The 17,700-nt window shown below is 39.4% G+C and overlaps 1 protein-coding gene across 11 annotated transcripts in view; it reads left to right on the forward strand.

The window, feature by feature from the left end:
• The first annotated feature begins 439 nt into the window (after window positions 1-439).
• The window catches only part of mbnl3 (muscleblind-like splicing regulator 3), a 98,972-nt gene continuing 81,711 nt past the window's right edge, over window positions 440-17,700 (forward strand). For 6 of the 11 annotated variants that reach the window (XM_061900230.1, XM_061900232.1, XM_061900223.1 and 3 more), the window contains exon 1: window positions 440-600. The gene's annotated coding sequence lies outside the window, so the exon portion shown is untranslated. Of the gene's footprint in view, window positions 601-858; window positions 1,006-1,263; window positions 1,414-17,700 lie in introns of all 11 variants that reach the window. The other 5 variants (XM_061900227.1, XM_061900228.1, XM_061900224.1 and 2 more) reach the window with 2 other exon arrangements.

Consider the following 17,700-nt stretch of genomic DNA (forward strand, 5'->3'; position numbering starts at 1 on the left):
CTTTAAAATATTTTCTTGGATTTTGAAATTTTATTTGAGTTTTGTCTCTCTTAGAATTAAAAATGTCAAGCAAAGCGAGACCAACTTGCTAGTAAATAAATAACATTTAAAAAATAGAGGCAGCTCACTGGTAAGTGCTGCTACTTGAGCTATTTTTAGAACAGACTCATTTGGTCCTTACGGGCACCGCGTTGGTGACCCCTGCTTTATAGACATCACGATGTCTAAAGTCTATCGATGACGCAACAGGCCAGCCGCCCCAGTTCAAAATCCAAACAAAAACACAAATATTTGAGCCAGAATAAAAAACATAACAAAACACCATTTTCAAGCAATACAAAGTTATCTGCATCGGCTCATTTTTTTTGGGTCCGACACTCTTGTTCCGGCAGCGCCAGGTGCTCTTACGCTGAAAGGGCGTATACGGGAAGTGCGTTAACAAGGCGGCAGCGTCACGTGACCGCCAATGCGCGCAAACAAGTATGTGACTTTCTTCCGCGCTCAAACGAGCTTACCAATAACCAAAAATGGGCACTATTATGTTTTCCAAACGCCATTTTTCAAGACGCTGAGAATTCGGAACTAACAGAAGTGGACTGGGTAGGTATATTTTTATATTTTCCACGGCGTTTTAACATCATTTAGCGAGCTATTCGAAAGTGGAAAATCCCCGTCTATGTTTTTTTCTATCCACCTGTGATGCGTTCAAGGCGGTCGTGACTTTCGCCTCTGCAACTGACGTTTCCGCGCCAACTCCTCCCTCGCCAGTATATCTCCTCCCTTTTCCCCTCATCTCCGTCCGTCTAATGTCCATTTTCATGTCTGCTGTCTGTCTCGCTGTCATCCATCGCTACGCAGCGGGAGAACTGTCAGCCACATCGCAGCTGCTCCACGTTTATTATTGTGTTGCTTATTTTCCTTGGCGTCATTGAAGGCGTGTCCGCCGCCCGTTGAAGACACAGAAAATGACACCTTCGCCCACGTTGACTTGTTGGATTTGATGAGGTAAGAGCTGGAGTATCATCACGTCATGCTGTTGTTGTTTAAATGCATGGAAGTCGCACTTGTTTTCAATAAGACAGCCATGTCAGTTGCTGGTTGGCGTTATTATTGTGCATTGCTACAGGTTTCTCTTCTTGTTTTAAGCCTGGGGTTGGCAACACAAAACATTGAAAGGGCCAAATTGAACCAAAAATACAAAAAAACCCCCCAAATTACATAAGTATTATTATATAAGTGTTGTATTCTTCTGCTTATCCAAAGTCGGGTCGCGGGGGCAGCAGCCTAAGCAGGGAAGCCCAGACTTTCCTCTCCCGAGGCGTTCCCAGGCCAGCCGGGAGACATAGTCTGCCCAACATGTCCTGGGTCTTCCCCGTGGCCTCCTACCGGTCGAAGGTGCCCTAAACACCTACGGTGTGTATATATTAGCCTACTATCAAAATGACTTAAAAAGTATTTTATACGTGTTATAAATAAGACAACACATGATGCAAGTATCTATGTTATCCTACGATCAAAATGACTTTAAAAGTCTTATATAAGTGTTATAATGAAGGCAACACATGAAATAAGTGTCTATATTAGCTATATACGCCTACTATCAAAATGACTTAAAAAGTCTTATATAAGTGTTATAATGAAAGCAACACATGATGTAAGTGTTTATATTAGCCTACTATCAAAATTACTTCAAAAGTCTTTTATAAGAGTTATAATGAAGACAACACATGATGCAAGTATCTATATTAGCCTACTATCAAAATGACTTTAAAAGTCTTTTATAAGTGTTATAATGAAGACAACACATGATGCAAGTATCTATATTAGCCTGCCATCAAAATGACTTTAAAAGTCTTATATAAGTGTTATAATGAAGGCAACACATGAAATAAGTGTCTATATTAGCTATGTACGCCTACTATCAAAATGACTTAAAAAGTCTTATATAAGTGTTATAATGAAAGCAACACATGAGGTAAGTGTTTATATTAGCCTACTATCAAAATTACTTCAAAAGTCTTTTATAAGTGTTATAATGAAGACAACACATGATGCAAGTATCTATATTAGCCTACTATCAAAATGACTTTAAAAGTCTTTTATAAGTGTTATAATGAAGACAACACATGATGCAAGTATAAATATTAGCCTACTATCCAAATGACTTTATAAGTCTTGTATAAGTGTTATAATGAAGACAACACATGATGCAAGTATTTATATTAGCCTGCCATCAAAATGACTTTAAAAGTCTTATATAAGTGTTATAATGAAGGCAACACATGATGTAAGTGTCTATTTTAGCCTACTATCAAAATGACTTTAAAAGTCTTATACAAGTGTTATAATGAAGACAACACATGATGTAAGTGTCTATATTAGTTATATTAGCCTACTATCAAAATTACTATGAAGGTATTTTATAAGTGTTATAATGAAGACAACACATGATGTAAGTGTCTATATTAACCTACTACCAAAATGACTTTAAAAGACTTATATAAGTGTTATAATGAAGGCAACACATGACATAAGTGTCTATATTAGCTATATTCGCCTACTATCAAAATGACTTAAAAAGTCTTGTATAAGTGTTATAATGAAAGCAACACATGATGTAAGTGTTCATATTAGCCTACTATCAAAATAACTTCAAAAGTCTTTTATAAGTGTTATAATGAAGACAACACATGATGCAAGTATCTATATTAGCCTACTATCAAAATGACTTTAAAAGTCTTTTATAAGTGTTATAATGAAGACAACACATGATGCAAGTATAAATATTAGCCTACTATCCAAATGACTTTAAAAGTCTTGTATAAGTGTTATAATGAAGACAACACATGATGCAAGTATCTATATTAGCCTGCCATCAAAATGACTTTCAAAGTCTTATATAAGTGTTATAATGAAGGCAACACATGATGTAAGTGTCTATATCAGCCTACTATCAAAATGACTTTAAAAGTCTTATATAAGTGTTATAATGAAGACAACACATGATGTAAGTGTCTATATTAGTTATATTAGCCTACTATCAAAATTACTATGAAGGTATTTTATAAGTGTTATAATGAAGACAACACATGATGTGTCTATATTAACCTACTACCAAAATGACTTTAAAAGACTTATATAAGTGTTATAATGAAGGCAACACATGACATAAGTGTCTATATTAGCTATATTCGCCTACTATCAAAATGACTTAAAAAGTCTTGTATAAGTGTTATAATGAAAGCAACACATGATGTAAGTGTTCATATTAGCCTACTATCAAAATAACTTCAAAAGTCTTTTATAAGTGTTATAATGAAGACAACACATGATGCAAGTATCTATATTATCCTACTTTCAAAATGACTTTAAAAGTCTTATCTAAGTGTTATAATGAAGACAATACATGATGCAAGTATCTATATTATCCTACTATCAAAATGACTTTAAAAGTCTTATATAAGTGTTATAATGAAGACAACACATGATGCAAGTATCTATATTAGCCTGCTATCAAACTTACTTTACAAAGTCATATATAAGTGTTATAATGAGGACAACACATGATGTGTCTATATTAGCTATATTAGCCTACTATCAAATTGACTTTAAAAGTATTTTATGTTATAATGAAGGCAACACATGACATAAGTGTCTATATTAGCTATATTCGCCTACTATCAAAATGACTTAAAAAGTCTTGTATAAGTGTTATAATGAAAGCAACACATGATGTAAGTGTTTATATTAGCCTACTATCAAAATGACTTTAAAAGTATTTTATAAGTGTTATAATGAAGACAAAACATGATGCAAGTATCTATATTAGCCTACTATCAAAATGACTTTAAAAGTCTTATATAAGTGTTATGATGAAGACAACACATGATGCAAGTATCTATATTAGCCTACTATCAAAATGACTTTAAAAGTCTTATATAAGTGTTATAATGAAGGCAACACATGATGTAAGTGTCTATATTAGTTATATTAGCCTACTATCAAAATTACTATGAAGGTATTTTATAAGTGTTATAAGGAAGACAACACATGGCGTAAGTGTTTACAGTAGATATATTAGCCTACTATCAATATGACTTTAAAGGCCTACTGAAATGAGATTTTCCTTTTCAAACGGGGATAGCAGGTCCATTCTATGTGTCATACTTGATCATTTCGCGATATTTCCATATTTTTGCTGAAAGGATTTAGTAGAGAACATCGACGATAAAGTTTGCAACTTTTGGTCGCTAGTAAAAAAAGCCCTGCCTGTACCGGAAGTAGCAGACGATGTGCGCGTGACATTACGGGTTGTGGAGCTCCTCACATCTGAACATTGTTTATAATCATAGCCACCAGCAACAAGAGCGATTCGGACCAAGAAAGCGAGGATTTCCCCATTAATTTGAGCGATGATGAAAGATTAGTGGATGAGAAAAGTGACAGTGAAGGACTAGGAAAAAAATGACTTTACAGTAGGAGCGATTCAGATGTGATTAGACAAATTTACTAGGATAATTCTGGAAAATCCCTTATCTGCTTATTGTGTCACTAGTGTTTTAGTGAGATTATAAAGTCATACCAGAAATTCGGAGGGGTGTGGTGGCCGCCAGTGTCTCTGATGGAATCCATGGAGGAGCCAAGAAAGTCGCAGCTGCCTCTTTGACAGCTGCAGGAGGACGCAAGCTCCGCTCATGTCGCCGGTAAGAGCTGACTTATTACCACAATTTTCTCACTGAAGCCTGCCGGTTGACATGTGGTAGAGAAACATTTCCGCTTGACCGCTCTGTTCCATGTTAAAGCTTCACAACAAACAAAGAAACACCGGCTCAGTTTGTGTTGCTAAAGGCAGCTGCAATCCACCGCTTTCCACCAACAGCATTCTTCTTTGACGTCTCCATTATTAATCGAACAAATTGCAAAAGATTCAGCAACACAGATGTCCAGAATACTGTGTAATTATGCGATGAAAACAGATTACTTTTAGCCATGAGTGGTGCTGAGATAAAATGTCCGCTCCAACCAATAACGTCACAAGCACGCGTCAACATAAGCGTGCGTCATTATTCCGCGACGTTTTCAACAGGATACTTCGCGGGAAATTCAAAATTGCAATTTAGTAAACTAAAAAGGCTGTATTGGCATGTGTTGCAATGTTAATATTTCATCATTGATATATAAACTATCAGACTGCGTGGTCGGTAGTAGTGGGTTTCAGTAGGCCTTTAAGCCAGGGGTCGGCAACACAAAACATTGAAAGGGCCAAATTGGACCAAAAATACAAAAAAAAACAAATCTGTCTGGAGCCGCAAAAAAATTCAAAACCGTATATAATTCTTATAATGAAGGCAACGCATGAAGTAAGTGTCTATGTTAGCTATGATAGCCTACTATCAAAATGACTCTAAAAGTATTATATAAGTGTTATAATGAAGACAACACATCCATCCATATTCTTCCGCCTATCCAAAGTCGGGTCGCGGGGGCAGCAGCCTAAGCAGGGAAACCCAGACTTTCCTCTCCCCAGCCACTTCGTCCAGCTCTTCCCGGGGGATCCTGAGGCGTTCGCAGGAAAGCCGGCAGACATAGTCTACCCAACGTGTCCTGGGTCTTCCCCGTGGCCTCCTTCCGGTTGGACGTGCCCTAAACACCTCCGATGTGTCTATATTAGTGATATTAGCCTATTATAAAAATGACTTTGAAAGTCTTTTATAAGTGTTATAACGAAGACAACACATGATGTACGTCAGTGTTTTTTTTTAATTAAATCAACATGAAAAACACAAGATACACTTACAATTAGTGTACCAACCCAAAAAACCTCCCTTTTTCATGACAAAAAAAAAAAAAAAAATCCCACCGCCGGGCCGCGGGACAAATTATCAAGCGTTGACCGGTCCGCAGCTACAAAAAGGTTGGGGACCACTAATGTACGTTTCTATATTAGCCTACAATCAAAATGACTTTAAAAGTCTTATGTAAGTATTATAATAAAGACAACACATGATGTAAGTGTCCATATTAGCCTACTATCAAAATTACTTAAAAGGTCTTTTATAAGTGTTATAATGAAGGCAACACATGACCTAAGTGTCCATATTAGCCTACTATCAAAATGACTATTAAAAAGTCATATATAAGTATTATAATGAAGACAAAACATAACTTGTCTATAGTAGATATCTTAGCCTACTATCAAAATGACTTTAAAAGTCCTATGCAAGTGTTATAATGGAGGCAGCGCATGACGTAAGTGTCTATATTAGCTATAAAAACCTACTATCAAAATTACTTTAAAAGTCTCATATAAATGTTATTATGAATTCAACACATGCTGTGTCTATATGAGCTATATTAGCCTAGTATTAAAAATACTTTAAAAGTCTTATATAAGTGTTATAATAAAAGCAACACATGATGTACAGTAAGTGTCTATATTAGCCTATTATCAAAATGATTTTAAAGGTCTTTTATAAGTGTTATAATAAAGGCAACACATGATGTAAGGGTCTATATTAGCCTACTATCAAAATGACTTTAAAAGTCTTATACAAGTGTTATAATAAAGGCAACACATGATGTCAGTGTCTCTATTAGCCTACTATCAAAATGACTATAAAAAGTCATATATAAGTGTTATAATGAAGACAAAACATGACGTGTCTATAGCAGATATATTAGCCTACTATCAAAATGACTTTAAAAGTCATATATAAGTGTTATAATGAAGGCAACACGTGACGTAAGTGTCTATATTAGCTATAAAAGCCTACTATCAAAATTACTTTAAAAGTCTCATATAAATGTTATGAATTCAACACATGATGTGTCTATATGAGCTATATTAGCCTACTATCAAAAAGACTTTAAAAGTCTTATATAAGTGTTATAATGAAGGCAACACATGATGTAAGTGTCTATATTAGCCTACTATCAAAATGATTTTAAAAGTCTTATATAAGTTTTATAATAAAGGCAACACATGATGTCAGTGTCTATATTAGCCTATTATCAAAATTACTTTAAAAGTCTTGTACAAGTGTTATAATGAAGGCAACACATGATGTAAGTGTCTATATTAGCCTACTATCAAAATGACTTTAAAAGTCCTATACAAGTGTTATAATGAAGCCAGCGCATGACGTAAGTGTCTACATTAGCTATAAAAGCCTACTATCAAAATTACTTTAAAAGTCTCATATAAATGTTATTATGAATTCAACACATGGTGTGTTTATATGAGCTATATTAGTCTAGTATTAAAAATACTTTAAGAGTCTTATATAAGTGTTATAATGAAGGCAACACATGACATAAGTGTCTATATTAGTTATATTAGCCTACTATCAAAATGACTTTAAGAGTCTTATACAAGTGTTATAATGAAGACAACACATGATGTAAGTGTCTCTATTAGCTATAATAGCCTACTTTCAAAATGACAGTGTGTCGCAAGCTGGAGCAAATCTTCGTTGACAGGAATGTTGAAATGTAATATTTATTCTATTCTAATCTATTTTTAAAACATCGGAAAACATTAGTAAGGTGAGATAACTCCTGGAATAAGTTACCGGCTTAGAATGACCAAAGGTATAGATGTGTGTGTCCAAGTTAATAGAAACGGCAGTCTTCTTGTAATGGATTTATTACAATCTTTGCAGGCAGGGTAATGTTTGCTGTGGTCTGGAACAACATGACAACTATATTACATACAGATACTGTGTCATTAAACATGCAAATATAAATTAAATACGCAGAGGACAAGTAAAGGAAATTAAATGAGCTCAAATATACCGACAAATGAGGCATAGTGATAAAATATGTACATACAGCTAAGCTAAATAGCATGTTAGCATTGATTAGCTTGCAGTCACCAAAAATGCCAGATTAGCACTCCAACAAGTCAACAAAGCTCACCTTTGTGCAATCACGCACAGTATAGAACGTTTGGTGGACAAAACGAGACAAAGGATGAGTGGAAGATTTTTAAATGTAAACAAACTGCTGTGTCAAAGTCCGCACTATGGTGAGTTCAAGATCTGGCAAAATGAGAAGGACTAAAGGCTGTTCGCCAAATAATGTCATCAGCACACACACACACACACACACACACACACACACACACACACACACACACGCACACACACACACACGTCAACAGTGGTACTTCTAACAATTGGCAAGGGTCATGTTTGTCCTCAAAACAAAAAAAATATTTTCAAGTATTTTTAAAAAGTGCTGCAGGGAGCCACTAAAGCAGTGGTAGCCGACAGCAGGAAAGAGGATCCATGTGAAATGACTTGACTGTAAATCTCCTGGCAGCCCTGCAGAGGTAAAGAACACCTGCAGCTCGCACATTCTTTATGTCCGGATTCTTTCCGTCGTCTCTTCGTTTCCCCGGGGTCACGACGCTCAAGCCACCGTGGCACGCCTGTGTTGCCACAACTTGCATACGCACATTTCCTAAGGACGTATCGCCATGCTCTTGGCTCAATAAAGTAAAAAAAAAAAAGACAGTCATGACAAGTTGAGGCCCCCCCCACGCCTCAGGCCTGTGGACTCTGCACCAGTCAATCTGGTTTTTTTGCTTGACTTAAAATTAGGTGAATGTTTATTCTCCCAGGGAGATTCACTTTGGGTCTTTAAGAGGATACACCCTCACCTTTTTTTGATGTCCCTCAGGGCTAAATATGAAGTAAGTGGACCAGACCCATATACGTTAAACCAGGGGTCTGCAACCCGCGGCTCCCTTTGGCTTTGAAACACAACGTCAACAAATAATGGCTACTTAATTCATGTAGTTATTTAGAATTTAAATTAAATGGGTTGTACTTGTATAGTGCTTTTCTACCTTCAAGGTACTCAAAGCGCTTTGACACTACTTCCACATTTACCCATTCACACACACATTCACACACTGATGGAGGGAGCTGCCATGCAAGGCCCCAACCAGCACCCATCAGGAGCAAGGGTGAAGTGTCTTGCTCAGGACACAACGGACGTGACGAGGTTGGTACTAGGTGGGATTTGAACCAGGGACCCTCGGGTTGCGCACGGCCACTCTCCCACTGCGCCACAGTTATTTTGATAGTCGAACATGGATTCTGGAGGAACAGTGTGGTTTTCGTCCTGATCGTGGAACTGTGGACCAGCTCTATACTCTGGGTAGGGTCCTTGAGGGTTCATGGGGGTTTGCCCAACCAGTCTACATGTGCTTTGTGGACTTGGAGAAGGCATCAGAGAGTATGGGGTATCAGACTGTGATTGTGGCGGTCCGCTCCCTGTATGATCAGTGTCAGGACTTGGTCCGCATTGTAAGTCGGACACGTTTCCAGTGAGGGTCGGACTCTGCCAAGGCTGCCCTTTGTTACCCATTCTGTTCATAACTTTTATGGACCGAATTTCTTGGCGCAAGAGGGCGTTGACGGGATCTGGTTTGGTGACTGAAGGATTAGGTCTCTGCTTTTTGCAGATGATGTGGTCCTGATGGCTTCATCTGGCCAGGATCTTCAGCTCTCACTGGATCGGTTCGCAGCCGAGTGTGAAGCGACTGGGATGAGAATCAGCACCTCCAAGTATGAGTCTATGGTTCTTGCCTGGAAAAAGGTGGCGTGCCATCTCCGGGTTGGGGAGGAGATCTTGCGCCAATTGGAGGAATTCAAGTACCTAGGAGTCTTGTTCACGAGTGTTGTAAGAGTGGATCGTAAGATCGACAGGCGGATCGGTGTGGCGTCTTCAGTAATGCGGACGCTGTTGTGGTGATGAAGGAGCTGAGCCGGAAGGGTAAACCTCTCAATTTACCGGTCGATCTACGTTCCCATCCTCACCTAAGGTCATGAACTTTGGGTTATGACCGAAAGGACAAGATCACGGGTACAAGCGGCCCAAATGAGTTTCCTCCGCCGGGTGGCGGGTCTCTCCCTTAGAGATAGGATGAGAAGCTCTGCCATCTGGGAGGAACTCAAAGTAAAGCCGCTGCTCATCCCCATGGAGAGGAGCCAGATGAGGTGGTACGGGCATCTGGTCAGGATGCCACTGGAACGCCTCCCTGGGGAGGTGTTTAGGGCACGTCCAACCGTCAGGAGGCCAAGGGGAAGACCCAGGACACTTTGGGATGACTGTGTCCCCCGGCTGGCCTGCGAACGCCTCGGGATCCCCCAGGAGGAGCTTGACCAAGTGGCTGTAGTGGAGGCCCTTAGGGATATTTTCGTTCACTTTTGTCTAAAAGCGCCAAATTTGGCACAGGTGTAGCTCAGGGCATACTTAAATGATTTAGCTAGGGCGCGCACGCTGGTGACCTTTGGGGTCGCCACTGCGGCCAATCAAATATGGCCGCCACTTGTAATAGCTTGTGTCTCTAACATTTGAAACAGATGAGCTACAAATGTAAACTTGGTGTCTATTTCATGTGTTTTGACAATTACAAATACGCTGGAATGCCCATTTTAATTTTTGGGTGTGTCTAGACCCCTAATTTGCATATTTCCAAGTGGCGTTTTGCTATTCTGAAGACATTGGACGTAACTTGGGCATTGTTATGAGTAAAACCTGCCGCAACATGGCTATGTTGTCAGTATGGTGTCAAGGCGTGGACTTTGGTGTGGTTTGTTTTCCCGAGGTGCAAAACGACTGGATCGGACACGATGTGAAGTTAACGACATATTTTAATCTTAACTCAAAAAAGGAACAAACAAAAGGCGCTTACAGAGGAGGTACAACAACTTGGCTATGAAACAAAACTATTGCTACAACATAAACTATGGACATAAAAAAAAAACTTGCAAACTGTGGCATGAATAACAAAACTAACGGGGAACAAGAAAAGAGCATGGATCATCAGCATGGAGCAAAGGTGTGTAGAGGATGATGTCGCCAGGCTGACTGCCTGGCAACTACAGGCTTAAATAGTGCTGTGGTGCTTGAAAACAGGTGCGTGAGTTATAATGAATCAGGTGCGTGAGTCGTGAGGACAGGTGAACTGATTGGGAGGCATGGAAACAAAACAATGGAATGAAAAAGCGGGAACTAATGGAGTCTTGAAGTAATGTAACACAACTAAACAAAACGTGATCACAAGGACATGACATATGGAAATTAAAGTGCTCTAATAAATAAATGATCATAAATCTGATCATTCCAGTGTGTTTCTAATGTTTAAAAATAGTTTGCCAAAAAGTATCAAAAGTTAAGGTACACCTAATTCTTACATAGCCGCCATCTTGGAAATATGCTAATTAGGTGTCCAACACACCCAATCATAAAGATGATTTTTCCATCATATTTGTAATTGTCAAAAAACATGAAATAGACACAGAGTTTGGATTTGCTCATCTGGTTCAACTGTAGAGGCAAAAGCGTGTTCAGGTGATGGCCATATTAGATCAGCCGCTGTGATGACCCCAAATGTCACCGGCGTGGGCGCCCTAGCCAAATCATTTAAGTATGCCCTGAGCTACACCTGTGCCAAATTTGGCGCTTTTAGACAAAAGTGAACGAACACACCCTAAAATCTCCCTAAGGGCCTCACTACTGGGGAGAGGAGCTTCTCTGCTTAGGCTGCTGCCCCCGCGACCCGACCTCGGATAAGCGGAAGAAGATGGATGGAGTTATTTTGGAGAGTTCTGGGATCTTGTCATATGAAAACAAAACATTTTAATATATTGTCGATCAAAATGTACCTCACAGCTCCTATGCCAGACCTGGGCAAAATAGGGCCTCACGTGGCTCGTTAAGATTTTCAATGCGGCCCGCCCGACGTTCTATATAATATTTTTGATAATAATGATAATAATAATAATATATTTTATTTCCCCCTCCTCCTGGGGGATCCCGAGGCGTTCCCAGGCCAGCCGGGAGACATAGTCTTCCTGACGTGTCCTGGATCTTCCCTGTGGCCTCCTACCGGGTGGACGTGCCCGAAACAACTCCCTCGGGAGGCGTTAGGGTGGCATTCTGACCAGATGCCCGAACCACCTCATCTGGCTCTTCTCCATGTGGAGGAGCAGCGGCTTTACTTCGTGCATTAAACAAATAAAAAAAATAAAAACTAGGATAGGATAGGTCTTTATTGTCTGTGCACAAGTGCAACAAAACTTTGTTTTCAGCACAAACACGTTCAAGATTAGACAAACAAACAGTGTACAGGGTTACAGGACAGGAACGCTGATGGGTCGCCACAAGCGCCCCGTAAAAGATGGGAAAAAGGTCAACGCTGGGGAAGGATGATATCCTAAAAATAAAAACTAGAACAGCCTAATAACTAGAACTAGCACACATTTTCTAAAAAATTAAAAAGGTATTTTTTTAAAAGAAGAGTTTCAAGCCTTTTTTTAAAAGCATCCACAGTCTGCGGTGCCCTCAGGTGGTCAGGGAGAGCGTTTCACAAACTCGGAGCGGCAGAGCAGAAACCCCGGTCTCCCATTGTTCGGAACTTTGTCCACGGAGGTCGGAGGATGTTAGCCAGTCCGGAGCGGAGGTGTCGTGTGGAGGATTTGGGGGTGAGGAGTTCTTTGAGATAGAGGGGACCATTTCCATGGAGTTAGTGGGGAGACTTTGTATTCAATCCTGGGGGAACAGGAAACCAGTGAAGGGATTGGAGAACCAGTGTGATGTGGTCGTATTACCGCACTCTCACCAGGATCCTAGCAGCACTATTCTGTAAGTCCTGCAGCTTGTGGATGTTGTGGCTGGGGATCACCACAAGAAGTCAGTTGCAGTAGTCTAGCAACTCTTTTTAGACCTTTAACATCAAAACTGTAATTTACATATTGGGTTCCACGATGTAGAAGTGTTTGGAGTTACCGGGGTGGTATAGCTCGGTTCGGTAGAGCGGATATGCCAGCAACTTGAGGGTTCCAGGTTCGATCCCTGCTTCCGCCATCCTAGTCACTGCCATTGTGTCCTTGGGCAAGACACTTTACCCACCTGCTCCCAGTGCCACCCACACTGGTTTAAAATGTTACTTAGATATTGTGTTTCACTATGTAAAAGCAGTTTGAGTCACTAGAGAAAAGCGCTATATAAATATAATTCAAACTAGGGCTGGGCGATATGGCCTTTTATTAATATCTGGATATCTGGATGACATATCAAAACAACACTAAATTAAAGTGCACTTTTTGTACAGAACGCCACTGAAATAGTTTGAAACAAATAAAGTGCACTGTTGTGCATGATGTCACACAAGATATTTCAATAAGTGTCAAATAAAAATGAGCTGCATAATAGGAAATCAAATAGTGTATGTCCTTCACTATGTGGTAGGTTCCTGCGGACGTTATCTCCTTCTGTTGTTGACTATTTTTTTTATACGGTGGAAATGGTTGGTTGGGCATTTTGTGGGTGTGACACCGAACGGAGATGTTGACATGCAGAGTTTCAAGCATTCTTCATTCTCTAGTGGGTGACTTTTCAAACGATGATACACATTAGCAGTGATGTTACTTTTTGGAGCAACGCTTTTGCCGCACACTCGACATATTACTGATGTCTGTTCAACATGTTCCTGCTTGAAGCCAAATTGTTACCAGATTCGCACCTTCTCTCTCTTGTATTACCACTCCGCTAGCACAATAGCTAACGTTACCTATGCTGCTACCTCTCTGCTCGGCGAGGGCGTATGGGCCTAAAAACATGAAGATACCGTATTTCTTGAATTGCCGCCGGGGCGCTAATTATTTTAAAACCTCTTCTCACTCCGGCGTTTACCAAAGGCATGCCGTAAATTTAGGCCTGGGCTTAAAAATTTGAGTGTGATGTAAGGATACCATCTTGAAAAGCACATTTAATAAAAAAAACGTTATTATGATCCTACATTTACTTATAAATGAAGTCCATGCGCAGCTCCTTCTGATCAAAAGCATCGATAACTTGTTTATAGAAGTCTTCCTTATCTTTCTCCAGTTTTAAAAGTCTCTCTATCTCGACGGAGATCTTCCTTTATTACCTCCTGCTTCGATTGAAAGTCCAGTTTAGAAAACTATTTTATTTTAGATATGTAATCCTCCATGTTAAAAGTGCAAGTGAGAGGAAAAAAATAAACACACGCTGCTCACTCTTGCTGCTTGTTGTCACTTCTTCTGCAGCTGAGTAGTCGCAAGAAGGATCACTAGCGCCCTCTACCACCAGGAGGCAGGGGTCATTTAATGACTCATATTTGACACACGCAGCTACGGTATATTAATAAAACATAGCTCCTTACTGTTCTTTTTAGCATATTCAATAGCTTGGACTTTAAATCCTACTGAATAGCTCTTAATCTTCTTCCTTTTATGCGATTTCAAATTATTGAAATCAGCCTCCTCCATTTTGAAAATGATGACAGGTGACGTGTCACTTGTGACGTGACGAGTTTGACCCGGCGGAAATTCTAGGCATATGCTAATTATTTGGCGAAACGAGTTTAACCCGGCGGAAATTCTAGACGTGCGCTAATAAAAATAATATTTTGCGAAACGAGTTTGACCCGGCAGTAATTCTAGGCAGGCGCATACTTTATACCCGGCGGCAATTCAAGGAAATACAGTACTACTGATGTCTGTTCGATATCTTCCTGCTTGAAGCCAAATCACCGCCAGACGATGGCGTCCTTCACTTGTTACCAGGTTCGCACCTTCTCTCTCTCGTATTAGCACTCCGCTAGCATAATAGCTAACGTTACCTATGCCGCTACCTCTCTGCCCGGCGAGGGCGTATGGGCCTAAAAACATGGTGATATTAATAAAAGGCCATATCGCCCAGTCCTAATTCAGTGTTTTATTGTTCATAGTTAATTCTGTCAATCCCACTTTCTTTATTTTCATGTACATTTTGGGTGTTTTGGGTGTCCATTCTGTGTTTTTGAGGTGGTCTGTCATAACTTTTTTAGAATTCTCTCGAAAAATTCTATCGGGGGGATCCCCGCACAGCCCGGAGACAGGAACAGACCCAACAAGGCAACCAAGAGAGCCGACTTCGTCCTAGGCTGCCCACTAGCCCCCAGCCAATGTCCAGTTATGCTCATTCAGCCCAAATAATTAAAATGAGAGGACCTAAAGTCGCCAAAAGGCATGTGAAATGTCAGCGAAAATGTGGAAATACACATTTCTTAACATTATTTTTGCCTCAAAATATTGTTTCCGTGTTTTTTTTCGTAGTTAAACATTGCCTACTGTTATAAGAAAGGGAGGAGTGTGAAGATTTGGAGCTAATCGATTTAATGACATTCAGACTTTGTTTTCTTATCAGCAGTCGAGCAGCATCTGTACATCCGTGGTTTCTCAGCACAACACCCAGCATGGGAAATGTGTATCGTGAAAACCCGTCCGACTGGAATTTCTGTGGATGGATTATGTAAACACTACAATATCAAAAAATAGCATCTAAAAAATATTTGTTGAACTCTCGCCTCAAAGTCGACTGCCTTCTATTTGCTGCTAACCATATTTGGATGATTACGATCCCAACGCTGTTAGTGTTGTCCCGATACCAATATTTTGGTACCGGTACCCGTACCAAAATGTATTTCCATACTTTTCGGTACTTTGCGATACTTTTCTAAATAAAATGGCACCACTAAAAATGTCATAAATGTCTTTATTTGAACAAAAAATCTTAGGGTACATGAAACATATTTTTATTATTGTCATTTAGTCCTTAAATAAAATGTTGAACAAACTAGACAACTTGTCTTTTAGTAGTAAGTAAACAAACAAAGACTCATAGTTAGTCTGATGATACCACACATTTAGGTATCGATCCGATACCAAGTAGTTACAGGATCATACATTGGTCGTATTCAGAGTCCTCATCTATCCAGGGACGTATTTACTGACTTTATAAAAATAATATACATTTAAAAAATGGACGGTAAAAATATCAATGTAATCATAGTAGTATCGACTAGATACACTGTTATACTTGGTATCATTACAGTGGATGTCAGTTGTAGATCCACCCATGGCGTTTGTTTACATTGTGACGCCGGTGTGTAGGGAAGCATGTTTAGCTATTCCTTATCCTCCAGTGATAATGATACTTGTAAGAAACCTACTTTATTTGTCGCCATTGAGACCAGGATTAGTGATTTAGAAAAGGACGATAAAAAATATCGATGTAATCATAGTAGTATCGACTAAATACACTGTTGTACTTGGTATCATTACAGTGGATGTCAGGTGTAGATCCACCCGTAGCGTTTGTTTACATTGTGACACCGGTGTGTAGTGAAGGATGTTTAGCTATTCCTTATCCTCCAGTGATAATGCTACTTGTAAGAAACCTACTTTATTTGTCGCCATTGAGGCCTGGATTAGTGATTTAAAAAAGGACGGTAAAAATATCGATGTAATCATAGTAGTATCGACTAGATACACTGTTGTACTTGGTATCATTACAGCGGATGTCAGGTGTGGATCCACCCGTGGCGTTTGTTTACATTGTGACGGCGGTGTTTAGTGAAGCATGTTTAGCTATTCCTTATCCTCCAGTGATAATGATACTTGTAAGAAACCTACTTTGTCGCCATTGAGGCCAGGATTAGTGATTTAAAAAAGGACGGTAAAAATATCGATGTAATCATAGTAGTATCGACTAGATACACTGTTGTACTTGGTATCATTACAGTGGATGTCAGGTGTAGATCCACCCGTGGCATTTGTTTACATTGTGACGCCGGTGTGTAGTGAAGCTTGTTTAGCTATTCCTTATCCTCCAGTGATAATGGTACTTGTAAGAAACCTACTTTATTTGTCGCCATTGAGGCCAGGATTAGTGATTTAAAAAAGGACGGTAAAAATATCGATGTAATCATAGTAGTATCGTCTAGATACACTGTTGTACTTGGTATCATTACAGTGGATGTCAGTTGTAGATCCACCCATGGCGTTTGTTTACATTGTGACGCCGGTGTGTAGTGAAGCATGTTTAGCTATTCCTTATCCTCCAGTGATAATGGTACTTGTAAGAAACCTACTTTATTTGTCGCCATTGAGACCAGGATTAGTGATTTAGAAAAGGACGATAAAAAATATCGATGTAATTATAGTAGTATCGACTAGATACACTGTTGAACTTGGTATCATTACAGTGGATGTCAGGTGTAGATCCACCTGTAGCGTTTGTTTACATTGTGACGCCGGTGTGTAGTGAAGCATGTTTAGCTATTCCTTATGCTCCAGTGATAATAGTACTTGTAAGAAACCTACTTTATTTGTCGCCATTGAGGCCAGGATTAGTGATTTAGAAAAGGACGATAAAAAATATCGATGTAATCATAGTAGTATCGAATAGATGCACTGTTGTACTTGGTATCATTACAGTGGATGTCAGGTGTAGATCCACCCTTGGCGTTTGTTTACATTGTGACGCCGGTGTGTAGTGAAGCTTGTTTAGCTATTCCTTATCCTCCAGTGATAATGGTACTTGTAAGAAACCTACTTTATTTGTCGCCATTGAGGCCAGGATTAGTGATTTAAAAAAGGACGGTAAAAATATCGATGTAATCATAGTAGTATCGACTAGATACACTGTTGTACTTGGTATCATTACAGTGGATGTCAGGTGTAGATCCACCCGTGGCGTTTGTTTACATTGTGACGCCGGTGTGTAGTGAAGCTTGTTTAGCTATTCCTTATCCTCCAGTGATAATGGTACTTGTAAGAAACCTACTTTATTTGTCGCCATTGAGGCCAGGATTAGTGATTTAAAAAAGGACGGTAAAAA

Source organism: Nerophis ophidion, linkage group LG05, assembly GCF_033978795.1.
Source record: "Nerophis ophidion isolate RoL-2023_Sa linkage group LG05, RoL_Noph_v1.0, whole genome shotgun sequence".
NCBI lineage: Eukaryota > Metazoa > Chordata > Actinopteri > Syngnathiformes > Syngnathidae > Nerophis > Nerophis ophidion.